This window comes from Somniosus microcephalus, chromosome 20, assembly GCF_052327205.1.
Source record: "Somniosus microcephalus isolate GS21.2 chromosome 20, FLI_Smic_1.0, whole genome shotgun sequence".
NCBI lineage: Eukaryota > Metazoa > Chordata > Chondrichthyes > Squaliformes > Somniosidae > Somniosus > Somniosus microcephalus.
This window is the reverse complement of record NC_141006.1, coordinates 60433332-60459130: the sequence shown is the minus strand read 5'-3', so window position 1 is coordinate 60459130 and position 25799 is coordinate 60433332.

Below are 25799 nucleotides of genomic sequence, written 5' to 3'. Positions count from 1 at the left end.
TACCGCAGGGATCGGTCCTTGGACCCCAGCTATTCACAATATATATTAATGATCTAGACAAGGGAACTAGATGTAATATCTCCAAATTTGCAGATGACACAAAGCTGGGTGGGTGCTGTGAGGAGGATGCAGAGAAACTACAGGATGATTTGGACAGGTTGGGTGATTGGGCAGAAGCATGGCAGATGCAATATAACGTGGATAAATGTGAGGTTATCCACTTTGGTGTCAAAAACAGGAAGGCAGATTATTATCTGAATGGCAATAGATTGGGAGAAGGGGAAGTGCAACGAGACCTGGGTGTCCTTGTGTACCAGTCGCTGAAGGTAAGCATGCAGGTGCAGCAGGTGGTTAAGAAGGCAAATGGTATGTTGGCCTTCATAGCGAGAGGTTTTGAGTACAGGAACAAGGATGTCTTGCTGCAGTTGTACAGGGCCTTGGTGAGACCACATCTTGAGTACTGTGTGCAGTTTTGGTCGCCTTATCTGAGGAAGGATATTCTTGCCATGGAAGGAGTTCAGCGAAGATTCATCAGGCTGATACCTGGGATGGCAGGAATGACGTATGAGGAGAGATTGGGTCGACTGGGCTTGTACTCGCTGGAGTTTAGAAGAATGAGAGGGGATCTCATTGAAACTTATAAAATTCTGGCAGGACTGGACAGACTAGATGTAGGGAGGATGTTCCCGATGGTCGGGGAATCCAGAATCAGGGGTCACAGTCTAAGGATAAGGGGTAAGCCTTTTCGGACAGAAATGAGGAGGAATTTCTTCACCCAGAGAGTGGTGAACCTGTGGAATTCTCTACCACAGAAGGCAGCAGAGGCAAATTCATTAAATATATTCAAGAAGGAGTTGGATATATTTCTTAAGACTAAAGGGATCAAGGGATATGGGGAGACAGCAGGGACAGGGTACAGAACTTGGATGATCAGCCATGATCGCATTGAATGGCAGAGCAGGCTCGAGGGGCTGAATGGCCTACTCCTGCTCCTATCTTCTATGTTTCTATTTGGAGTTTGGGGTATATAAAGAACTGCCTTGAGGGGGGAGGGCAGAACAGGAGCAAAGAACAAAGGAACAGACAGTTGCAACAGATGGTCACCTGTTCGTCAAAGGATTGGGGGTAATATCAATATTTTATACTTATTGTCTTGTTACTGTGGGTAACTAGTTGTACTACATCAGAAAATTATTGATGCCACCATATTAGTTGTCTTCTCAAACTGATCTACACACCCTAAAACTCAGTTCCTGTTCGTGCCATTTATTGGGCTAATGCCCACATAAAACTAGCGCTCACAGGAATATATTATGATCAATCAATATTCACAGGTCACCTTCACTGATTGGAATGCCCAATGTGCTGTGTCCTTTTTTAGCTCCTTTACAATAAAATCTGGCTATGATGACACAAAAAGAAAGAAGACTTACATTTATATTGCGCCTTTTACAAGCTCAGGACATCCCAAAGCGCTGTACAAACAATGAAGTAATTTTGAAGTGTTGTAATGCAGGAAACAGCAACCAATTTGTGCACAGCAAGCTCCCACAAACAGCAATTAAATAAATGACTGGATCATCTATTTTAGGTGTTGGTTGAGGGATAAATGTTGGCCAGGACACTGGGAGGACTCCCTTTCTCTTCATGGAATCTTTTACATCCAACCTGAGAAGGCAGATGTGGCCTCGGTTTAACATCTCATCTGAAAGACGGCACCTCTGACAATGCAGCACTCCCTCAGTACTGGAGTGTCAGCCTAGATTTTTATGCTACAGGAAACTTTGGTTTATCCGGAGGTTGTATGTCCGGAAACCTCGATCTAACGGCAGAAATCAGGAGCCGTTTTGTTAGGTTTTTTTTCTTTTTTTTTCTTCTCCTAGCATTTTTTTTAAACAGTCAGTCTCTGGAAAGCCTCTCTGAAGCTGTTGCTAAGCTACAGAGACGCTTCCAAGGTACAGGCCGACTGTTTACAAGCTGTTGCTAAGCAACAGTGTTTGTTGTCAGATACGGAGATGAAAACCTCCGTATCCTTCAACATTAGTGCTGGTCTGTCTGGAAGTTTTCATAGATCGGCATCACGCCGGTCCCGTCGGTGCCGGATATCGCAAAGTTTCCTGTATAAGGCTCTTGAGTGGGACTTGAACCCCCAACCTTCTGACTCCGAGGCAAGAGTGCTACCCACTGAGCCACAGCTAACAGAAGGTGGCCTTGTTCTTGACACTGGAATGGCAAAGTACAACTAATAGCAGGGAACAGATTCCCTCAATAGGGTAACTTTCTGTGCCTCCATCAACAGAATGGAGCATTTGTGAAACTTTAGTCCCTTAAACAAAACACTGAGAATGCCTCATCCAGTCTTGATTCCATCACCAACACTCATGGCTAAGTCATCAAGTAACAGAGAAAATGAAATGGGAGAAGATAAAGCAAGAAAGATGAATAAAAAAGTGGAGCACTTCTGGGTGCCAGAACCTGAGATTAGATGAAAAGTCCCATCAATGACTACACTTCTAAAGTACCTCATTGGCTGTAAAGCGCTTTGGGGCATCCTGAGGTAATGAAAGGCGCTATATAAATGCAAGTTCTTTCTTTAATCTATCTTTCCTTTTCAGGTGCCTTTTGACCTGCTATGCATTTCCAGTTTTTAATTTAAATTTCGAAACAGAATAATTCAGGCTTAAAATTTTTGCATTGAATAATTCAGATTCATATTGGATCTGAATTCTTGTCCCTAATCTGCAGACATACCAACCTAGAAAACTTGCAAGAACTGACGAGCAACTTCAAAAACAAAGCTGACATCTCAAAAAAAAACACCTGACAACCCAAAAAAAGCAGCTCCTAAGATAGACCTATGACCAGGGCCAGTACTTCTGGCTGGCTGTCAGTTAAATTCTGTTTTCATGACATGAAATTGCAGGGTTTTTGACCAGTGTTTCGGGGATAGTGGGGGTGGGGCATCTTGTGCGGTGTATACTGAACCTAACATAGAGGAATTTGACAAGCGGCCAGTGCGATATGTGCTCCCCATAGGCAGCTCATCGGCCAGGAGAGCGCGAAATCTGGCGGGGCGGCCGAATTCGAAGGGCCCTGCCACAACACCTTAATGGAAGCGTTGGAGTGAAAGGGAGCACCAGTTTAGAGCGGCAGGCAAAGGTTTCTGTACACCTGCAGCAGCGGCAAGCGCACTAAACATGGGAGCCTTTAAGCCTCAAAAACCCACAAGCGACTGGCATTAAAAAAGTGCGCCAAACCTACATCCAGCTTTCCCTGGCTGCAACTGAGGATCCCTTTAATGTCATAGAAGAATCATAGAACATAAGAAATAGGAGCAGGAGTCGGCTGTACGGCCCCTCGAGCCTGCTCCGCCATTCAATAAGATCATGGCTGATCGTCCACCTTAGCGTCACTTTCCCGCCCCATCCCCATATCCCTTGATTCCCTCAGAGTCCAAAAATCTATCGATCTCAGTCTTGAATATACTCAACGACTGAGCATCCACAGTCCTCTGGGGTAGAGAATTCCAAAGATTCACCACCCTCTGAGTGAAGAAATTCCTCCTCATCTCAGTCTTAAATGGCCGACCCCTTATCCTGAGACTATGACCCCCTAGTTCTAGACTCTCCAGTCAGAGGAAACAGCCCCTTAGCAACTACCCTGTCATGCTCTCTTAAGGATTTTATACATTTCAATGAGATTACCTCTCATTCTTCTGAAGCTCCAGAGAACTTGCTACCACAGGGAATAGTTGAGGTGAATAAGGGGCATTCAAGGGAAAGCTAGATAAGCACATGAGGGAGAAAGATATAGAAAGATATGTTGATAGGGTTAGATGAAGAGGGGTGGGAGGAGGCGCGTGTGGAGTATAAACACCGGCATAGACCAGTTGGGCCGAATGGACTGTTTCTGTGCTGTAGACTCTATGGGCTGGATTTTCCAAGCCCCGAGGAGGCGGGCATGGAGGCGGGACTGCCGGTAAAGCAGCAGAAAGTGGGGGTGGATGGCAAAACCGCCCCCATCCCGACTCCATGCCCTTTTGCCAGGAGGCGGGAAGATGTGCTGCTTCGGGTCCCGTCTCCTGGAGGCGGGAAAGGCATTAAATCCTTTTAACTGCCTGTTAACAGGCAGAAAAAAGGATTAGTGCCATTTTACCTTCACAGGTGAAGGCTTCCCGACCTCGGAGAACCCCGTCGGGTTGGAGGAGACGTGAAGGAGGTCTGCGAGGGTCGGAGGCACCTGGAAGTAAGATGTAGAGGTGAGTGATGGGTGCAAGTGTGGAGTGGTAAGTATGTAAGGTGAGGGATAAGTGTTAAAAAATGTTCACTTACCTTGTTTTCTTCCTACAGCCTTCACCCACCCTGGACCGGGAGACCTGACATCCTCCTTGTCGATTTCACAGACTGGCTGTTGGATCCTCCGAACCAACAGCCATCTGAAATGAACAAAGTTGAAAGGTTTGATGATCCTGAACACAAACTACAGAGAATGACATTTCTTCTTTCAAGAAATCTTGACAGATGGCACGTCAGATGTTGACGTGATCTGTCAGTGACTTCCTCCCTAATTGGCCTGCTGAACCTGCAGGGCGGGCTTAACAAGGTCAATCAGGGGAATATCCCTCTGGTTGGTCAGATGATGACGGAGGCGGGACATTGACACGACAAGCAGCAGTCTCGCCTCCAACTCATCTCCATTGAGAAAATCCAGCCGTATGAATGCATCACCTCCTTGATTGTACATTTTAGACTGGTCTCCCCCATATATTACACATCAATCGTTGCTGTATACCTCCCCTTCCAACACACTACATCCATCTGATTCTACAACACAATACACTGTCAGTTTCTACAGTATACCACCCACTGAAGGTTTGAAATGCTGACTCACCACTGGGGGCAGTTTCATCCTGAGCCAAAATGGACACCACTCAAATTTTGACACTGTCAACGTGCAACACTAACGAACGAGGGTGTGAGCACATCATAGGAACAGGAGGAGGCCATTCAGCCCCTCGAGTGCGTTAAAAGTGTGTGTGCAATGTTGTTGTCATGGCAGCACAGTAGGGCCTTAAGGGGAAGAAAACACCACTGCTTTTTCTGTCTCTTTGGTCCTTTGCTTGTTATCTATTTCAGTTAACCCTTTGTCTGCCACACATGATTTTTAGGAACATAGGAACAGGAGGAGGCCATTCAGCCCCTCGAGCCTGTTCTGCCATTCAGTGAGATCGTGGCTGATCTGTATCTTAATTCCATTCACCTGCCTTGATTCCGTAAACCCTAACAAAAACCTATGGAGCATGGTTAATCGGTTATGATTTTCCTTACCTGCTGCGAGTTGCTGATCACGAGCCAGCATGGAAATCATGTGGTCACGCATGCGCATGCGCTCCTTGTGGAAGGGAATGGGTCGGGCATTCGCCGTCCATCTCAGCAGAGGGGCAAGAGGCAATGCGGGAGGCGCTGATTTGTTCCGTCAGCAAACGCAGACCAACTCATCAAGCACGCTCAGCGTGAAAGGCTGCCCGCATCAGCACCATCGCTGATTCACTCATAAAAGAAAGACTTGCATTTATATAGCACCTTTCATGACCACTGGACATCTCAAAGCACTTTACAGCCAATGATGTACTTTTGGAGTGTAGTCACTGTTATACGTATTGTGGGAAACGCAGCAACCAATTTGTGCACAACAAGCAGCAATGTGATAATGACCAGATTGCTATGTTGAGGAATAAATATTTGCCAGGATACTGGGGATAACTCCACTGCTCTTCTTGGAAGTAGTGCCATGGGATCTTTTACATCCAGCCTGAGAGAGCAGACAGGCCCTCGGTTTAACATCTGCATCCGAAAGACGGCACCTCCGACAGTGCCGTGGAGTGGGATTTGAACCCACAACTTTCATAACATCACAGGCAAAATGTGATCACTGAGCCACAGCTGACACTTCCCCAAAGCTAACCACCTATGAAACTGATGGACAAAGAACCTTTGGCTTGCAACGCACTGGAAAACTCAGTGTAACGCTCTGTGTTTACCTGTTTTGAACAAGTGCGGGATAATGAAAGCAACCATGTGCAATACTACTTAAAGAGATTTTTCAACTGAGCATGCCTCAGCAGCTAAGCAAGTAATTAAAAGTGTGTGGATAAACTGTTCAGTGAGAATTGAGACACAGAACAAATAAATGTAAGTAACCTGTGTAACCCCAAGACATGTTCACTTTGATTCAGCTGTGAACTATTTGTACATGCAATGTTGTCATGGCAACACAGTAGGGCTTTGAAATAAAGCTTAAAGGGAAGAACACACCACTGCTTTCTCTCTCTTCTTTGGTCCTTTGCTTATTATCTGTTTCAGTTAACCCTTTGTCTGCCACACGCGATTTTTAGAAACATAGGAACAAAAGCAGGCCACTCAGCCCATCCAGCCTGTTCCGCCATTCAATTAGATCATGGCTGATCTGTATCTTTACTCCATCTACCTGCCTGAATTCTGTAACCCTTAATACCCTTACCTGACAAAAACCTAGCAAATCTCAGTTTTGAGATTTTCAATTGACTCCCAGCCTCATCAGCTTTTTTTGTGGGGGGAGAAGAGAGTTCCAGATTTCCACTTCCACTTGTGTGAAGAAGTGCTTCCTGACATCACCCCAGAAAGGTCTAGCTCTAATATTAAGGTTTTCTCCCCTTCTTCTGGACTCCTCCTATCAGAGGGAATAGTTTTTCCTCTGTCTATCCTATTAAACCCTTTGAGAGAAGGTAGCATAGTGGTTATGTCACTGGACCAGTAATCCAGTAGGCCTGGACGAATGATCTGTGAGATGTGAGTTCTAAATCCCACCACAGCAGCTGGGGAATTTAAATGCAGTTAATTAAATAAATCTGGACTAAAAAGCTAGTATCAGTAATGGTGACCATGAAACTATCAGATTGTTGTAAAAACCCAGCTGGTTCACTAATGTCCTTTAGGGAAGGAAATCTGCTGTTTTCACCCGGTCTGGCCTATATGTGACTTCAGACCCACAGCAATGTGTTTGACTCTTAACTGCCCTCTGAAATGGCCTAGCAAGCCACTCAGTTTCACCAAACTGATACAACAAAGTCATTGTGGGAGTTCCTTCACCTCGCCACCACCTTCTCAAGGGCAACTAGGGATGGGCAATAAATGCTGGCATTGCCAGCGACGCCCACTTCCAATGAATGAATAAAAAAAATCATCTTAAACACCTCAATTAGATCAGCCCTTAATCTTCTATTATCAAAGGAATACAAGGCTACCTTTAAAATGGATTTTTATTCAGAGTTAAGATTTTTATCCTTGTGTTTAAGTTCCTTCATGGACTTTCCCCTTCCTATCTCTTCCAGCTCCCCAACCTTTCCATTCCTCTGACACCTAACAACAATTGGCATTTATATAGTACAGTACCTTTAACGTAGAAAGACATCACAGATGTTGTAAAGAAAAATGGATGTTAAGCCAAAGAGGGGAAGAGTTTAAGAGGGATGGGCTAAAACTTGGTCAAAGAAGTTGGTTTTATGGAGAGTCTTAAAAGAGGAGCGGGTGATGGAAAGAGAGGTGAGGGATTTAGGGAAAGAAATCCAGCTGAAGACACAGCCACCATTAGTGGGGGTGAAGGAGGGGATTTGCACAAGAGGCCAGAGTTAGAGGAATGGAATGCCGGACACAACGCAGCACAAATTAGTCTTGGGCAGTGTGCATTAAATGAGCAATAGCAAATCGGCAACCTTGTTTTGCGCCATTGGTCAAGACAAATTTATAACCCAACACGCTGTGAACTGTCTAGGTCGATGGTGCCATATCCTCTGACCACCTCATCTTGGGAAGAATCTAAAAGGAAGAGATAAGAGGTAAAATTTATGATCGCATTCCCCAGAAAATGGCTCCCAAGACAAGTAAGATCACCAGGCTTTTAAGTGCCTCATGCAGCTGCTTTGGAAATAAAGGCCCTTCTGTGATGATTGAGGATGGGACTCAATGGGGGCGATTGTCTCAGCCCTGGGGAGGCGGGTATGGAGGCGGGACTGCCAGGAAAATGGCAGGATTTGGGGATGGGTCTTTCAGGAGTGAAGTTAGGAAACACTTCTACACACAAAGGGTGGTAGAAGTTTGGAACTCTCTTCCGCAAACAACAATTGATGCTAGGTCAATTGTAAATTTTAAATCTGAAATTAATCGATTTTTGTTAACTGAAGGTAATAGGAATATGGGACAAAGGCTGGTATGTGGAGTTAGGTCACAGATCAGCCATGATCTGATTGAATGGCGGAACAGGCTCGAGGAGCTAAATGGCCTCCTCCTGTTCCTATGTTCCTAACAGCATATCTAGTGTGTAGAAGTTCTGCTTTCACCAATAATGTTTCAGTACTCCTCAGTTTGAAAGTAATATCCTTCATTGATTGTAGTGGCTTTGAGTTACTTATATAAGCGGTTTTACTATAAGTGGCTATAATCAGTACAGGCAAGTAGAAATGGTTATAATAATTACACACCCTTATGCTGTGACATTCTCATCATCTGGCCTTGTCACTGCAAAAAATATCAATTGGTGCTTTTGATGAGACTCCATGCATAGTAGTGGATATTGGATCCTCCACAGTGCACTAATATGCATGTCTTCTGTTTACATGCACCCTGCTCAGAGATACTGGTCCTGATATTTACGGGGAGGGAATGCGGGAGCGCGGAAGGGATAACCTGGAAATGCCAGGAATGCGGAGGTCATGCCGAATTTAACGCCGGGACCTCATTATTATATTTTGACTCCCTTTCCATGCCCGGAAGGAAGCCGGCCAGATTGACAGGGTGACCCGACCGCCGGGTGGGGAAGCCAGCGGTAGAAGGTCCCCGGCAATCTCGGGAAAGATCGCGGGTTGAATGATGTGGGGGGTGGGGTGGTGGTAGTCAGCCAATCGCGGGGCAGCGAGGAGAGCCCCTGATCGGCAGAATGTTTGCTTGAGGGGCCGGAGGGGGGCACTTCCTGCTCCTTCCAGCGCACAAGCAGTGCTGTAAAAAGAACTTACCTGCCTGATCCGACTGCTCCCGTCTCCATTTAGCTACCAGATTTCCTGAACCCCGGGAATCTCAGTCAGCCCGCGTTAAATTGAAATTAGATGCATGATTGCACTGTGGGAGCCTGATTTAAATATTATAATGAGGGGTCCCGTCTCTCTACGGTTGGACACAGACCCACCGCCGTATAAATGGCTGTAGGCGTGTATGTGGCAGGTTGGGGTCTTAATATTGACCCCACTGTTAATGTGTTTCTGTTACACATGAGTCTTGAAGTTGGGGCTCTTTTGATATTAACGTGCAAGCACACGTTGGGCTGATATTCAGTTCCCGTGTCTGCTATTTCAGTGGCGGTGTTACGGGTCAATGCCTCCGCTAAGGCAGCAGCTGAAGGAACTGCATACGAGGCCATTAAGAGCTGTGCTTGATTGCCTACATTGGCTCCCAGTCCGGCTGTTTTTGGCCTTTTGGAAGAAGGCATTGGGCTAGAAATTTGTTCTAGCCAAGGAATGTGCAGTGCCAGTAGAAAAGTTGGGAATTAGCGCCAGGCGTAAATGCTTTAGACTGCACGCAAAATTCGTCCTCACTGCTCAATAAAATGATTGGAGTCCTAAATCAAGTCTTAAAACCCAAGTTCATTGGCATTAGACTCAAAGGGTGGACCAACATCTGGTGCCGTCTAATCACAACTCATCATTGCCACAGGCTTTATTCACGACTTAAAGGGGAGGTTCATTGATGCTGCAGCACCTCATTCTCAGTATTGCTGGCTGTGCAGCTGCCTCAGCAAACAGAAGCAGGACAAGGAGAAGGAGCCAGAGGACTGAACCTGGTGTACTCATGGAAGATCCACGCCCCAGGGAGAGAGCCCGCAGATTCTGCGATGATGCATTGGAGGCGTTGGTGTTCGCTGTGGAGAGACGGAGGGCGGTGCTCTACCTGGTAAGTGGCAGGAGGCCCTCACCACACGTCTTCCACATCATGTGGACAGAGGTAGCCCAGCACGTCTCGGGCAGCACTGTGGTCCCCAGGACCCACACACAGTGCAGGAAGAAATTTAACGATCTCACTCGGGTGGTCAGGGTGAGTGAATGCTTCAACAAATACTACATGCTGCCATCTGTACCACAATCTTCACACACTGCCCAAAGCACCACACCCCCAGCACTCACCCACCAACAATCTCTACCTAGCAACACTCACATCTACATCTCACACCTTGCACACAATGACAGCTATTCAACTATGGCAGGCACAAGGGTCATTAGTTATTAGAATTCATGCAATATGTTTATAGATAAATTTATTAATGGTCTTTGGAATATTTTGTGGTCTCCTTCATTTCACCTTTGCGCCCAGGAGAACTGTGGTACACCATGAGACAGGGATTGTATGATGGGGATACGGTGAGCTATGGGAATCTGGGGTTTCATTCATGTGCATCTGAGTCTGATGTGCTGGTCACGGAGAGCCTTCCAGAAGACTGATTGTCTGGCTGCCTCCTCCTTCCCTCGTGTTCCTCCTCCTCGTCTTCTTCCTCCTCATCCTCCTTCTCATCCTCACCCTCCTCTGCTGTATGAGATTAGATTATCTCTGGTCTTTCAAATAATCAGGATCGAGTGCAAACCAATATGGTGGGTATATTGTGCCTAATCGGAGTTTAAGACAGAATATAACACACTAGTTATACAGCAAAAATCTTACGACCATGACAAGTAGTGACTTCTGGCCCCGATCAGACAAATGGCTGGCGTGCACAAACAGCTCTTCTTCTTCCTCTCTCTCCCTGAACTACCCAAGAGTGTTAGACTGAAGTCAGCATAGGTCCACTCTCAGGAGCTCTCACTCCATCGCCTGCACTAAGGGCTTTTCAGGGCTATCTTTTATACCCTTTTTTAGGGGTGGACCTGGGATAGAATATTGACAAGGCCATTAAACCTGTAAGGGTTCCTCTTAAACCAAGGTGCCCAATGGTATGTCGAGTTCTTTGTCTTAACTTTCAGATGAAAACCCTCCCCTAAGGGGTCTCCTGCTTTTCCTCACATGTCTTTCCTGTTTATACATTCTGAAGGCCCATCCATCTGAATTCCTCTTATCTCGTCCGCCCTTGTCCTCCCTGGTGCAGCCACTGTGTACCAGGCACAGCCTTGGGCCTTTTAATCAGAGGTCCATGCTAGAGCTGTCTACGCAACTAGTCACTATCCAAACTATTTCCCCTTAATCTAACAGACTATTCCATCCTGAGATGATACATTAACTCGCATAAATTCCTTCTATTCTATGTTCTTTGTAAGATTCGAAATTTTCCGGAATTCAATCACGCAACAAAACAGGGTTGATAAGACAGTTTATTGACCAAGAGAAAGCTTGTACAGAAAAACCTTTGATAAAAAGGGGCATACAAAATGGCCGCCGGACCCCGTGATCAGTTTCTGGGACCATTTGATTTCTGTTACTGCAAGCCAGACAGGCTTGTGGATTGAGGACAGTAAGCCCGCGAAAGCCAGTGTCGGGAAACCGAAACTCAGGGACCTGAACATACATATTAATTGGATTCTAAGTACAAGACAGTTTCAGGTAACAGGATGGGGCCCATCAAGAAATGGGCGGACAATTGAATGAACACTTAAACCCATTTACTGTACAAAGGAAAGACCGTTTAACAGCCATCAAGGGCAATCTCCAGACCGATCAATATGCGAACCGAGTTACGGTGACAAAGTAAAAGACATTATCGGCCAGGAAGGCCAGTTAAGCTATCACCGGCTCCCGTTACAAGACAAAGCGCCCCTACAGAGTTTTCTGCCCGCCAAAAATATTACAAAGACTGGACTATGATTTGGCGGGAGATAAGACTGTCCCAAAAAGGTATAACTATGGACTGAAAAGTCCATCAGGTCGCTTAATGCTTCAGAACTTCGTCAGGAGCTTCGGAACTCAAACGATTCTTCTACGGTATGCTTCTTCTGGAATTCAAGCTTCACCTCGGGTTTTCATTTCTTCAACGCACCGGGACAGACTCTCCGGTTAAGACAGCACTTCGGTTTCGGGACGTGGTCGATGTTCGGCCAGGCAAGGCTCGGCCACGACGAGAAGACGACGAGGGTGGCCCGGGTACTTTTGTCGGGAGATCATCGACGACCCAGGCCGAAGAAGAAGACACCCTCAGGAAAACCGACGATCCAGGCCGGAGAAAAAGGACATTCCGGGCCTAGCCCTCCAGGGCCTCAACATACCATTCGACCAGGGATCGGTGACTGAGTCTCCCATGGACATCTAGTTCTTCAACAACTTTTAACGGATTCAGCCATGACGAGCACTCATCGAGGCTGTGTCCGCTGCCTCATCGCCTGAGAGAGAGAAAAACAAGCTGCGCCAAAAGTTTCCAAATCCACGTGACGACGGAAAGCTGTGCCAAAAGGGCTGCGAACCCCCTCTTTTGCGAATCTGAAAGTGGTGAGCATGATTCCGAGTTCCTCAAGTCGAAACTTAGTCTAGGTCTAGGGGAGGGGGTAAGGGTAATCGTAATGTGTTTCCCCTTTTACGATGTGCCGTGTGTTCCCCATTTCCATAGAGTTAAGTTTATAGATATGTGTATGCTTGTAGTTACATGAATCTGTGCTTATGACATGTATTTCTTAATGCTGCAAACTGTTTAATAATAAAAGCATCCATTTCGTGCTATTCAACCTGGTCTATTGAGTTTTTCTCTGCACTACAGTTCCCTGCACCTAAGTCCAAGGTCTAGAACCGTAGGGGAGAGTGGGTCGAACCACTCAAGGGTAATTATTGCATGAAGCCTGGTAGGAGACCAGAACGAGCAAGAGAAACCCCCTACAGAGATGGCGACCGCGGCAGGACCTTGGCAGCAGGAATGTAGCGTGTTAGATCAATGTTTGAATAAGCGAAATGTGATGGATGAGAGAATAGCGGATTATGTTTTTGGGAAGGTAAACCTTACAAAACAGTGGATATCTGACCTATTGAGAGATAGGCGCCCGCTAGACGCAGCCATCAAGTGGACAGAAAGTAAAGAGCATAAGAAATCAGTAGAAAAGGCGGTCTGGCTGATGTGTTACAAGAAGCAAGTCCAGCTTTTGGACCAGGTCGTTGTGGCACAGACAGCCCAGATCAAAGGGCTGCTTACAGAAGTAGAGGAAAAGGTTGCGGGAGGTCAGAAACTCATTCAATCACTTAACGCGCTGAATCAGGAGTGCCAATCCGCAACTCACCGCCATGAGACCCGGATAGAGTATTTGGAATGTCAGGTCATTGAGGCCAAGGCCAGTGAAGGTAGAATGAAAGAGAGGTGTTTCCGCCTAGCTAAGCAGATAGCGACACAGGAGGAAAGAATCTTGGGGGCTAGGGCAGCTTATAAGATGGCCATGGAGGATAGGTCTGAGAACACCGATCATAGCGCTTGCCATAGGGAGCTAGAGGACCTGAGAACGGCCCTAGCAAAGGCAACCGGCTTGGTGTGTCTCATAAACCCGCCAGCGAGCCAGTTACTGTTAGCCAAGGAATCAAAAAGACCAGTTCCACAGGAGGCAGTTAGGGTACCAACCCCCGAGCCCTCAGCACCTCCCGCCTATACCGAGTCTTGGACTCCGGGGGAGGAAATGGAGAAGTCAGACACAGAGGTTCTTGAGGTAGAGCAACACCAGGTAGTAGAGTCGGGGCCAGCGCCGATGTGTCCAACTCGACACCGGAGGCTCGGTCCGAATGAAGACAATGGCGATGACGGACCCCTCGTGAGTCAGATCGTAATGCCCCACAGCGCACAACAGCTGAGGGCAATGATAAGTCACATCCCAAAACTCTCCGAGTCAGGAGATCCCTCCGTCCATTTTAGGGACGTGGAACAGACCGCAGCAGTTAATGACTGCGACGGGGCTGAACAGTCCAAAATGCTGCTGTTCTCCCTGGACAGCTCACTCCTCCAGTGTCTCCCTGACGAGAGCAAAAGAGGGCGAAAGACGTACGAGGAGATACGGGATGAGATCCTGGAGATTATAGGGGAGGGTGACGGAACTCCGTTACTCCAATTGGAAAGGACGGTACAGCTAGAGGGAGAACCCCCACGGGTTTTCGCCGGAAGGTTGTGGCCAGTGTACCGGCGCAGCTGCCCGGGAGGACCGGACCGGAACGCGCTAAATGATGACCAAAGGGCTCATTGGCTCCGGTGTCTGGTCGCCAATTGCTTGCCACCGGTGAGGGAGCAGGCCAAAGCATGGTTTGACCCCACTAACCCCCGCTCCACGGAGGACGTAGTACTTGATCAGCTCACGATAAGTTACAGGAACAACAAGAGTAGGGATGTGCCTTCCTCAAAAGGAAAGGTGCATGAGGCGAGGCCTGCAGCTCCTGCTAAAAAGGAATGGCATCAGTAGGGGAATCGCGCCCCCCAAGCCAAGAGCAGTTGTTACGGGTGTGGAAAGGAGGGTCATTGGCGCCGAGACTGTAAAAATCCCTGGAGGGATTTAAAGGGAAAAACTTCCCCAGCCCCAGCCCAAGCGCCCTTCCGGGAGAGGGGAGCCGATGTGTCGATCCATCCCGATACGATTGAGTCAATCATACAGACAATGCAGTCTCTGATGACCTCGCAGGGGAAAATAGCTGTCACCACCGGCCTTGCTGCTCCCGAAACTCCGATCACTGTACCCAAGTGACTAGAGTCGGCGCAGCCCGTCTACCTGTGTCCGCTCCGCTACGATGCATGGAGACGACCCCTCGTAGAGATGGAGGTAGAGGAGGTGAAGGAAACTTATCTGTTGGACACGGGAGCATCGTGCACCATAATCCACGCAGATAACCCCACCACCTCGCCCCTGTCCACCGGGGTCCCATATCGTCTGTTGGGCTTCATGGGCAAAGAACAGGCTGGCGCACATTCCCTTCCCCTCTCCCTTCGTTTAGGGCCACTCCGCACCACGTGGAAGTGTATCCTGATGAGGTGGGAAGAGGGAGGAGGAACGGGAGTCCTGGGGTCTGATTTTTTGGTAGCCACGTGGACCTGAGAAATCATTGTCTCTGGGGAGAGGGTGCGAGTGTGAGGGAGATAGAAGGTGTTAAGGAAACCCCTACGAAGGCGCGGGTTGGTCGGCGAGAAGTAAAATTCTTGGGTCTAACCCTATGCGCTGGCGAGGGAACCGTAGACCAGGAGGATGAGCCAGAATCGGTGCAAAATCCGCCGGTCTGCGCCACTCGTACAGTAGAAGTGTCCCGACACAAAAGGTGGTTTAGCATGAAGCGGTGCAAACTGTTTAAGTCGGGTGCACAATGGCCAACAACAGTGGCCAGGTCTGAGGACAAAAATCCTCAGCCTGCGACAGAGCCACAGACCACACAGGCTGGAACAGTGGCCTGCGTGAAGGGAGGAGTCATCCCATTGGAGTGGGAGGTCTCCCCTCTGATTTGGGATTCGGACGAGGAGGAGCCCGAACGGCTCGGCCCCGCCCTTGACCCAATCACGGAGGAGGATGAGTCAGAGGACGAAGATCCCGCCCTCGACTCAAGCTTAGGGGAGGTAGGGATTGGGGGCGGAGACTCACTACCTGTAGGGACAGGTGAGGTGGAGTCGGATGCCACAGATTCCAGCCCCGGGGGGGCGGAGCCTGAGGGAAGGGAGCCGGAGCCGGCAGCTGTGGTGGAACCACAGGCTGTGACGGTGAAAGTCCCAACCCCCGGTCCGTCAGCCCTGGGAGCCTCACCCAAGGCAGCCCCTCGTAGGTCGACTCGAACACCCCAGCCCAGAAAGCGATGGCCAAATTCTCCCTATCTTCCCCAACCTCGGTCCAGAAAGGCACGATTCCCGTTCAGCAGCGACAGGCTGCGGGGGATCAAAGCCAAAGGTCAGTGCAGCCCCGCCACAGGGAGCGGCACGCTGCAGCCCTCACAGGAATTAAGTAGGCCGCCCGGAGGAGGGCGGCGCTGTACATAGGTTTAGGTAATGATGAGTTAAGTTAGGTAATTGTAATGATAGTTTAAGGTGTGTACAGTTTAAGATGATGGGGATGTTTAAAAGGTAGTTTTCGGAGTCTGCCCAGAATGTGTGGTTGTTTGGAAGCGGGGTCAGGGGACCCCAGCGTCCGTTTAATTAAGCAGGCACCTATTGGGAGCCTGGCTACATCATCTTATCGATTACAGAAACCAGAGATATGATGGAGAGGATTCTCGTGATACTCGCGGCAATCGGGTGCGGGCTGGCCTACCGGGGCCGCACCAAGGACGTCATCGTGTTCGGATGTTCCGGGGACACAGCCCCCATCGCGACGGATGGGACGGGGAAGCGAGAGGTTGAGGAAACCGCCACATACTTCCACCAAGGGAGATGGCCAGGTTGGCTGGGAACGAATTCTACGGAATACTCCAGCAATTTCGGTTTCGCCTACCAAGAGACTTCGTTAATGTGCCCTCGGGTGAGGATCCTTGCACCCAGAGTCAGCGTTACCGTGGGAAAGAGGATCTGTTTTGTGTGTAATGGGAACGTACCGTTAAGTAGATGGTGGCGGTTACGAAAGCTGGGGAAGGCCATGAAGAACTCTACCATCGAGTGGGAACAACTGGGTAACAATACCCATCGGACAATTACGGGGACTCACGGACAATTACGTGTGTGTTGGGACAAATGGTGGGAACCAGATGAAGGGATATATGTCTGTATGTGGGGTTCGAAACGCGTTTGCCCCAAGGGCGTATCCATCTTTTTCCAGAGGCAGTGGAAGATGAAGGAAAGGGGATGAGATGGGATGTCAGCGCTCGGGCGTGCGGAGCCCCATACTCCCCAATTCCAGTAAACGCCACTGAACATATCACCCGCCCACGAAAGCCCCTGCCCACGATTCCGGTAGCACTAGCCCAGAAGGAAGGGTGCCCCACCACCACAAAGGGACCCGGGAACGGTCTAGTATTGGTACCCACCGGTCAGGTGCTGTACCAAGGGGTACACTACGCGGTGGCCTCAGTGATTTTAAACCTCACTGAGGTACGATTGCCGGAGTGGTGTCCCAGGGAAACGGAACAGTTGTACCAGGTACTGTTAACTCGAATGTTCAGACAATTTTACGAGTTTGACTTTGCCGACATCGACAAGGCCAAATTATACACAACACCACAGGAAGTTTTGGATCGGGTAGGAAGGCAAAGAAGGGGTACTGTAAATGACATTTTCACTGCTTTTAACACCGGAACGTCTGTTGTCAACGCTCTAGACAACGTGGAGCTGCAGACACAGATCAATGGTTTAAAGGCCCAGTTAAGGAACATACTGACAAGCGAGAATAAGGTAGTGGGTTCTGAGCTGCATGAGGACCAAGCCATGACACTACACTTAAAGGAAATAATTGCTGAGCTGGAGAAACACGTTAGAACGGTAAATGCACTCATTAAGGAGGATCGGAACGCGTCCGATCAGGCTGCGCAGAACGAGGCCTGTGTGCTATACGGGGCGTGGTTACTGGGCGAGGGCCGCAGTAATCTGGAGGATTTAAAACAAGGTTTGGTCCCGTCCTGGATCAGCAACAAGCACTTGCAAGCGCTCCACCCCTTTGAGAACGCATTAAGCCCGTGCCAGCTCAGACTAGCTGCAGAGGCATACCCAGTCCCAGTGGACTGCGGACGCTCAAACCACACTATCATGGGAATAGTGGTGAGGATGCCGGTGTTGGGTCCCTCAGCAAAGCCCGCCCCGGTGTACAGGGTGGAGAACATTGGAGTCATTCAGGGGGGTGCGCACATTTGTTACGCAGTGGTCCCGCCTTATGTCATCAGATGGGAGCGTACGATGACAGGCACTGACCTCTCGGGGTGTCGTAGCCGGGGAACACACATCATCCTGTGTCCCCAGCACATGAACGCCTTTTTGAAACCACAGTGCGGGTTCAGAGCCGCTAGCACGAAGCCGATAAATTGCACCATGGAGGCAATGGCAAAGGACCATGTGCCCCCGCAGGTGGCATATATCGGAGGTGGGACATACTGTGTCACCACTGCAGCGCCTCACTACCGCCACGGACAGCACGAGTGGTGTCCGGTCAGTGACAGCAGTTTCTGTTTCAAACCCAGGGCTGAAGTTTAAGTGGCACAACAACGGATTGTCCCCATTCCTGCACCCTCCACCGTTCACCTCACTGTAAAAGAGAATTTCACGGGCTTGCAGCGATTCGTCGCGCATTTTGGTTATGTCATTCCCCCTCTCCCCGAACACCTCACCAAGATTTTGAAAGCCGTTATAGTTTCACAGAAGCATTTCTACACAGTGGAGCAGAAGACATTAGAGATAGGGAAAGACATATTGGACATAGTCACCCCACCATGGTGGGACCTGTTCACCAATATAGAGATCCCGGCCTGGATTAGAATAGCATCCCACATCCTAGTAGTGTGTCAGGTTTTAATTGTAATATTTTTATTGTTCGTGCATTGCAAGAGAGGCAAACGCCTCCAGAGGCACGAGAACACAGGAGAATGGAGAGAACGCTATGTACGAGTGGGGGAAGAGGACACCCCAGTGTAAGCGGCTAGTATTAAAAGTTAAAGCGGCCCTCCATTTTTGGATTTCAACCACTGCATGATTTAAGTGTGTGAATACTGTAATGTTATAGCCGTTGGTGAAGTTTTGTTTTGTTTGATTAATAAAAGGTGTATGCAGGTGGTGCAAGGGGCATTGGCCCCCTTCACATTTGAATAAATGAATGTGTTATAGTATAAGATAATACTGCCTATGATTGTCCAACTGTACACAAGGTAATTTTTCTGAAATGGGAACTGCATGTGTCGTGGGGGTCATAGATAGTTAATTATCAGGAATGTTTGGACGTGAGGAATCAGGGAAAATTTGCTCACCGAGGATTATTGATACTTTAAGCAAGCTATCAGTATCACAGGGGGGACTGTAAGATTCAAAATTTTCCGGAATTCAATCACGCAACAAAACAGGGTTGATAAGACAGTTTATTGACCAAGAGAAAGCTTGTACAGAAAAACCTTTGATAAAAAGGGGCATACAAAATGGCCGCCGGACCTCGTGATCAGTTTCTGGGACCATTTGATTTCTGTTACTGCAAGCCAGACAGGCTTGTGGATTGAGGACAGTAAGCCCGCGAAAGCCAGTGTCGGGAAACCGAAACTCAGGGACCTGAACATACATATTAATTGGATTCTAAGTACAAGACAGTTTCAGGTAACAGGATGGGGCCCATCAAGAAATGGGCGGACAATTGAATGAACACTTAAACCCATTTACTGTACAAAGGAAAGACCGTTTAACAGCCATCAAGGGCAATCTCCAGACCGATCAATATGCGAACCGAGCTACGGTGACAAAGTAAAAGACATTATCGGCCAGGAAGGCCAGTTAAGCTATCACCGGCTCCCGTTACAAGACAAAGCACCCCTGCAGAGTTTTCTGCCCGCCAAAAATATTACAAAGACTGGACTATGATTTGGCGGGAGATAAGACTGTCCCAAAAAGGTATAACTATGGATTGAAAAGTCCATCAGGTCGCTTAACGCTTCAGAACTTCGTCAGGAGCTTCGGAACTCAAACGGTTCTTCTACGGTATGCTTCTTCTGGAATTCAAGCTTCACCTCAGGTTTTCATTTCTTCAACGCACCGGGACAGACTCTCCGGTTAAGACAGCACTTCGGTTTCGGGACGTGGTCGATGTTCGGCCAGGCAAGGCTCAGCCACGACGAGAAGACGACGAGGGTGGCCCGGGTACTTTTGTCGGGAGATCATCGATGACCCAGGCCGAAGAAGAAGACACCCTCAGGAAAACCGACGATCCAGGCCGGAGAAAAAGGACATTCCGGGCCTAGCCCTCCAGGGCCTCAACATACCATTCGACCAGGGATCGGTGACTGAGTCTCCCATGGACATCTGGTTCTTCAACAACTTTTAACGGATTCAGTCATGATGAGCGCTCATCGAGGCTGTGTCCACTGCCTCATCGCCTGAGAGAGAGAAAAACAAGCTGCACCAGAAGTTTCCAAATCCACGTGACGACGGAAAGCTGTGCCAAAAGGGCTGCGAACCCCCTCTTTTGCGAATCTGAAAGTGGTGAGCATGATTCCGAGTTCCTCAAGTCGAAACTTAGTCTAGGTCTAGGGGAGGGGGTAAGTGTAATCGTAATGTGTTTCCCCTTTTACGATGTGCCGTGTGTTCCCCATTTCCATAGAGTTAATTTTATAGATATGTGTATGCTTGTAGTTACATGAATCTGTGCTTATGACATGTATTTCTTAATGCTGCAAACTGTTTAATAATAAAAGCATCCATTTCGTGCTATTTAACCTGGTCTATTGAGTTTTTCTCTGCACTACAGTTCCCTGCACCTAAGTCCAAGGTCTAGAACCGTAGGGGAGAGTTGGTCGAACCACTCAAGGGTAATTATTGCACGAAGCCTGGTAGGAGACCAGAACGAGCAAGAGAAACCCCCTACACCTTACACTAATTAACTTCTACATATCTTCGCAAGCAGTTCTGTTAAATGAACTCCAATTCCTAATTTAGCATTATAATATGGTTATTAGCAATAATGGAAGAAACATAGACGTTGGGCCTTAGTTGGCCAAATTAAATATACATTAAACAAAGCCAAAATCCTACCTTACAAACAGCGGACAGCTATCCTGGGAAGCAAGGCCACATGTGATTGCCACTGTGTGGAATGTCATAACATCTTCGCAAGTTTTCTGGAAAACAAAACTTAAGCAGTTCCAGTAAAACATAACTTATACATCAACCCCTTTTCTATAGCGCCTTTCACGACCACCGGCCATCTCAAAGCGCTGTACAGCCAATGGAGTACTTTTGAAGTGGAGTCACTGTTGTAATGTGGGAAACGCGGCAGCCAAATTGTGCACAGCAAGCTCCCACAAACAGCAATGTGATAATGACCAGATAATCTGTTTTTGTTATGTTGGTTGAGGGATAAATATTGGCCAGGGTACCGGGGAGAACGCCCCTGGTCTTCTTCGAAATAGTGCCTTGGGATCTTTTACGTCTGACTGAGAGAGCAGACGGGGCCTCAGTTTAATGTCACATCCGAAAGACGGCACCTCCGACAGTGCTGCACTCCCTCAGTACTGCACTGGAATGTCAGCCTAGCTTTATGTGCTGAAGTCCCTGGAGTGGGACTTGAACCCACAACCTTCTGACTCAGAGGCGAGAGTGCTACCAACTGAGCCACAGCTGACACGTAAAAAGTGCAACGTAAAAATGGCAAATTGATATTAAATTCAGCCCCACAGTCAAAGCTGTAAAGTTTTCTTGCGCAGGTCCTTTATCACCAGTTTCACTGACAGGAACAGCCCAATGGGAGGAAATAAAACTATTTTCTCTTTAGGTGGTGATCTTACCGCACTTCAGCGGCCATGTCCTGTCCTGGCCGCCATTTTGTTCAACTCCAAGCAACCAACTTGTGCCAAGGAAGTCATTTCCTTCAGTCCCAGCTGCCACTCGCTGCCCCCCAGCAGCCATTTTCTTCAGCCTCAGCAACCATTCTGTGCCCCGGCAGTCATTTTCTTGAGTACTAGTGGTTATTCCTTGCCCTAGCAGCTATTTTCTTGAACCCGAACAGCTATTCCGTGCCCTGGCAGCCATTTTCTTCAGTCTTGGCCTGTACATGCTGGCTTAAAAGAAACAGAAATTTAAATAAAAAGGTGCCAGCAATGCACGATTAGGGTCCTGATCGACTGAGAACACACACTCACCTCGTAATTACCTTTGAAAAAGAGCGCAGGTTACAATTTCAGTGTTGGCAGCCGACAATGAAAGATAATTGCTTTACTGCATGGAATCTGCAGTGCTTTCTGGTTTGTATCGACATAACGATTTGTTCTCGTCCTGACCTGAATTATTTAATGTTAAAGAACTGAAAATACAAGAACCTTTTTCACTTTGCTCCCCCGCCCCCCCTCCCCCCCCCACCACACCAACCCCCATCAGATGCTGGCACATTGCAGCACTCATTACATTTAGTCTTAAGAAAAGCATGCTTGAAAGCAACTACTTGCGACATTCAAACCTGTATTGTGAAATGTAAAACATCTCCTTGGAAACAAAACATTCCCCAGGACGGATGTATAAACGATAATTGATTCTGAAACTGTTTTAACGCATAATGGTATTTTTAGTGCAACATCATAGAATCATGCAACACACAAGACCATTCAGCCCATCGTGCCTGTGCCAGCTCTTTGAAAGAGCTCCCCAATTAAACCCCACTCCCCCCTGCTCTTTCCCCATAGCCCTGCAATTTTTCCCCTTCAAGTATTTATCCAATTCCCTTTGGAAAGTTAATTAAATCTGATTCCACCAACCTTTCGAGCAGTGCATTCCAGATCACAACTCGCTCTGTAAAAAATTCTCCTCTTCTCCCCTCTGGTTCTTTTGCCAATCACCTTAAATCTGTCTTCTCTGGTTACCGACCCTCTGGCCAGTGGAAACAGCTTCTCCCTATCTACTCTATCAAAACCCCTCATAATCTTGAACACCTCTATTAAATCTCCCTTTAACTTTCATTGCTCTAAAGGAGAACAATCCCGGCTTCTCCAGTCTCTCCACATAACTGAAGTCCCTCATCCCTGGTACCATTCTGGTAAATCTCCTCTGCACTCTCTCCAAGGCCTTGACATCCTTCCTAAAGTGTGGTGCCCAGAATTGGACACAATACTCCAGCTGAGGCCTAACCAGTGTTTTATAAAGGTTCAGTGTAACGTTCTTGCTTTTGCACTCTATTCATCTATTTCTAAAGTCAAATGTTCCGTATGTATCTTTAACAGCCTTATCTACTTGTCCTGCCACCTTTAAAGACCCGTGTTTTTGGTAAACAGGCAATAAGTGCAGGTGTCTATAATGGCCCATTTACCAAAAGCTCTGCCGACCTTATCCTAACTCCCAAGTCCCGTTCATCCATCACTCCTGTGCTCGCTGACCTCCATTAGCTCCTGGTCTGGAAACACCTTAATCTTAAAATTTTCACCCTTGTTTTCAAATCCCTTCATGGCCTCACCTCCGCCTATCTCTGTAACCTCCTCCAGCTCTAAATCCCCCCCAAGAACTCTGCGTTCCTCCAATTCTGGCCTCTTGTGCATCCCCAACTTTCATCACTCCACCATTGGCGGCCGTGCCTTCAGCTGCCTGGACCCTAAGCTCTGGAATTCCCACCCTAAACCTCTCTGCCTCTTGACCTCTCTCTTTTCCTTTAAGATGCACCTTAAAACCTACCTCTTTGGCAAGCTTTTGCTCACCTCTCCTAATGTCTCCTTCTTTGGCTTGATGTCAGTTTTGTCTGATTGCGCTTCTGTGGTTCACCTTGTGACATTTTACTAGGTTAAAAGGCGCTATATAAATGCAAATTGTTGTTGTTGGAGTTTGGGGAGAGTTTTCCCAGAGAGTAGGGTTGAGACAGCTGAAGGCTTCGCCAATGATGGTGGAGTGAAGAGAAGATAGAATTCTCAGTGGGCCAAAGTCAGAGGATGAAAGGACTGAAATGTAGTTTAGGGGAGACTGCAGAAGTAGGGAGGGGCATGTCCAGGGAGAGATCTGTAAAGGAGCACAAGGATTTTAAATTCACTGGGAGACAGGAGTCGATGGTGGTCGGTGAGGACAAGGGTGATAGGTGAGTGGAATTTAGTGTGGAGCAGAATGATACAGGAGATCTGCTCAATAAATCCCTCATTGGCCACCTGTCCTAATATCGCTTTTTGGGGCTCGGTATTAAATTTTGTTTGATAGTGCTCCTGTGAAGCCTTCATAGCGAGAGGATTTGAGTACAGGAGCAAGGATGTCTTGCTGCAGTTGTACAGGGCCTTGGTGAGACCACATCTTGAGTATTGTGTGCAGTTTTGGTCGCCTTATCTGAGGAAGGATGTTCTTGCCATGGAAGGAGTTCAGCGAAGATTCACCAGACTGATACCTGGGATGGCAGGAATGATGTATGAAGAGAGATTGGATCGATTAGGCTTATATTCGCTAGAGTTTAGAAGAATGAGAGGGGATCTCATTGAAACTTATAAAATTCTAACAGGGCTAGACAGACTAGATGCAGGAAGGCTGTTCCCGATGGCGGGGGAGTCCAGAACCAGGGGTCACAGTCTATGGATAAGGGGTAAGCCATTTAGGACTGAGATGAGGAGGAATTTCTTCACCCAGAGAGTGGTGAACCTGTGGAATTCTCTACCACAGAAGGCAGTGGAGGCCAATTCATTAAATATATTCAAGAAGGAGTTAGATATATTTCTTACGGCTAAGGGGATCAAGGGATATGGGGAGAAAGCAGGGACAGGGTACTGAATTTGGATGATCAGCCATAATCGCATTGAATGGCGGAGCAGGCTCGAGGGGCCGAATGGCCTACTCCTGCTCCTATCTTCTATGTTTCTATGTTAGTACGTTAAAGGCACTATGTAAATGCAAGTTGTTGTTGTATCGGAAGCAGCCTTTCTGCGAGCAATCGCCATGAGTTTTTTGCGAGTAAGCTGGATTAAACCACAGACTCTTTCACATAACAACATTGCTTCTTTCTTGCTTTCAACCTCTCACCCCCCACCAACGCACACACACACAAAATGAAACACAGCGCAACCCTGGATTTGAATCCTGGGAAAAATTAAAAATTGATTTGAAATCAGAATAGCATCATTAACCTAACTCGGTGCCTCAGACTGCAAATTCAAACAATTCATCGTCATAATTTTAAAGAAGTAACAATATGCCAAACTGATGTTTCCACGTGATTTTTTAAATATATTAATTATTAAGATGTAGGCTTCAGGCAGGCAAATGTTCAGAAAGTACTAATTTGCTTGATTAGCATATAAAGTAGTTATTTCAAATGGGAATACTATATGAAACATTGACTGATCTTCTGGCTTCATTTTCTTTGCCAGAAGACAGAAACGAGCTGACAGCTCGAAGTAACAATTCTATTTTGTGTTCTTAGCTAAGGAAAACACCTGAACAGCCAAGGTGAATTTGATCTCTTTTAATATACTCCAAGCTGAGTTACTGACAAACCTTCTCCTTCAATGTTTTCCTCTCTCCTTCCCCTGATCTGACACTCTCACTGGAGTGTCTATAAAGAACAAAATTTTACTTAGCGCCTTGCACTGCCTCAGGACGTCCCAAAGCGTTTTACAGCTAATTGAGTAAGTTTGAAGAGCAGTCGCTGTTGTAATGTAGAGAATGTGGCAGCAAGTTCCCACAACCAGCAATGTGATAATGACCAAATTATCTACTGGTTGAGTAATAAATATCGGTCAAGACACCAGGGGGATCTCCCCTGCTCCTCTTCGAAATAGCACCATGTTAAGGTGTTGCTAGAAGTAGCAAGGGGAGGAATGCCCAATTTTAAAATTCTCATCTTTGTGTTCAAATCTCTCTGTGGCCTCAACCCTCCCTATCTCTGAAACCTCCTCCAGCCCTGCCACCCTCCGAGATCTCTGCGCTCCTTTGACTGGCCTCTTGTGCGTCCCACCACCCCCACCGGGGAAACTGGTAAATGTTTCTGTATAGTTTTTCAAACTCATTTTCAGTTATTTCAAATCGGGTTACTCACAGGTGGCAGACTGGACTCTCCTACTAAAAATGCTTAGTTTTGATGATAATGTGGCGGAGCCACCAGGGGGACTGATCTAATGTACATAATTATCTTTAACAAATTATTAACTACAGAATGAATCTGTATCTTTGTTCATATCATTGCATGTACATAGCGCGGTCCCTTTAAGAATGAGACCAAACGCGATGACGTCATCACG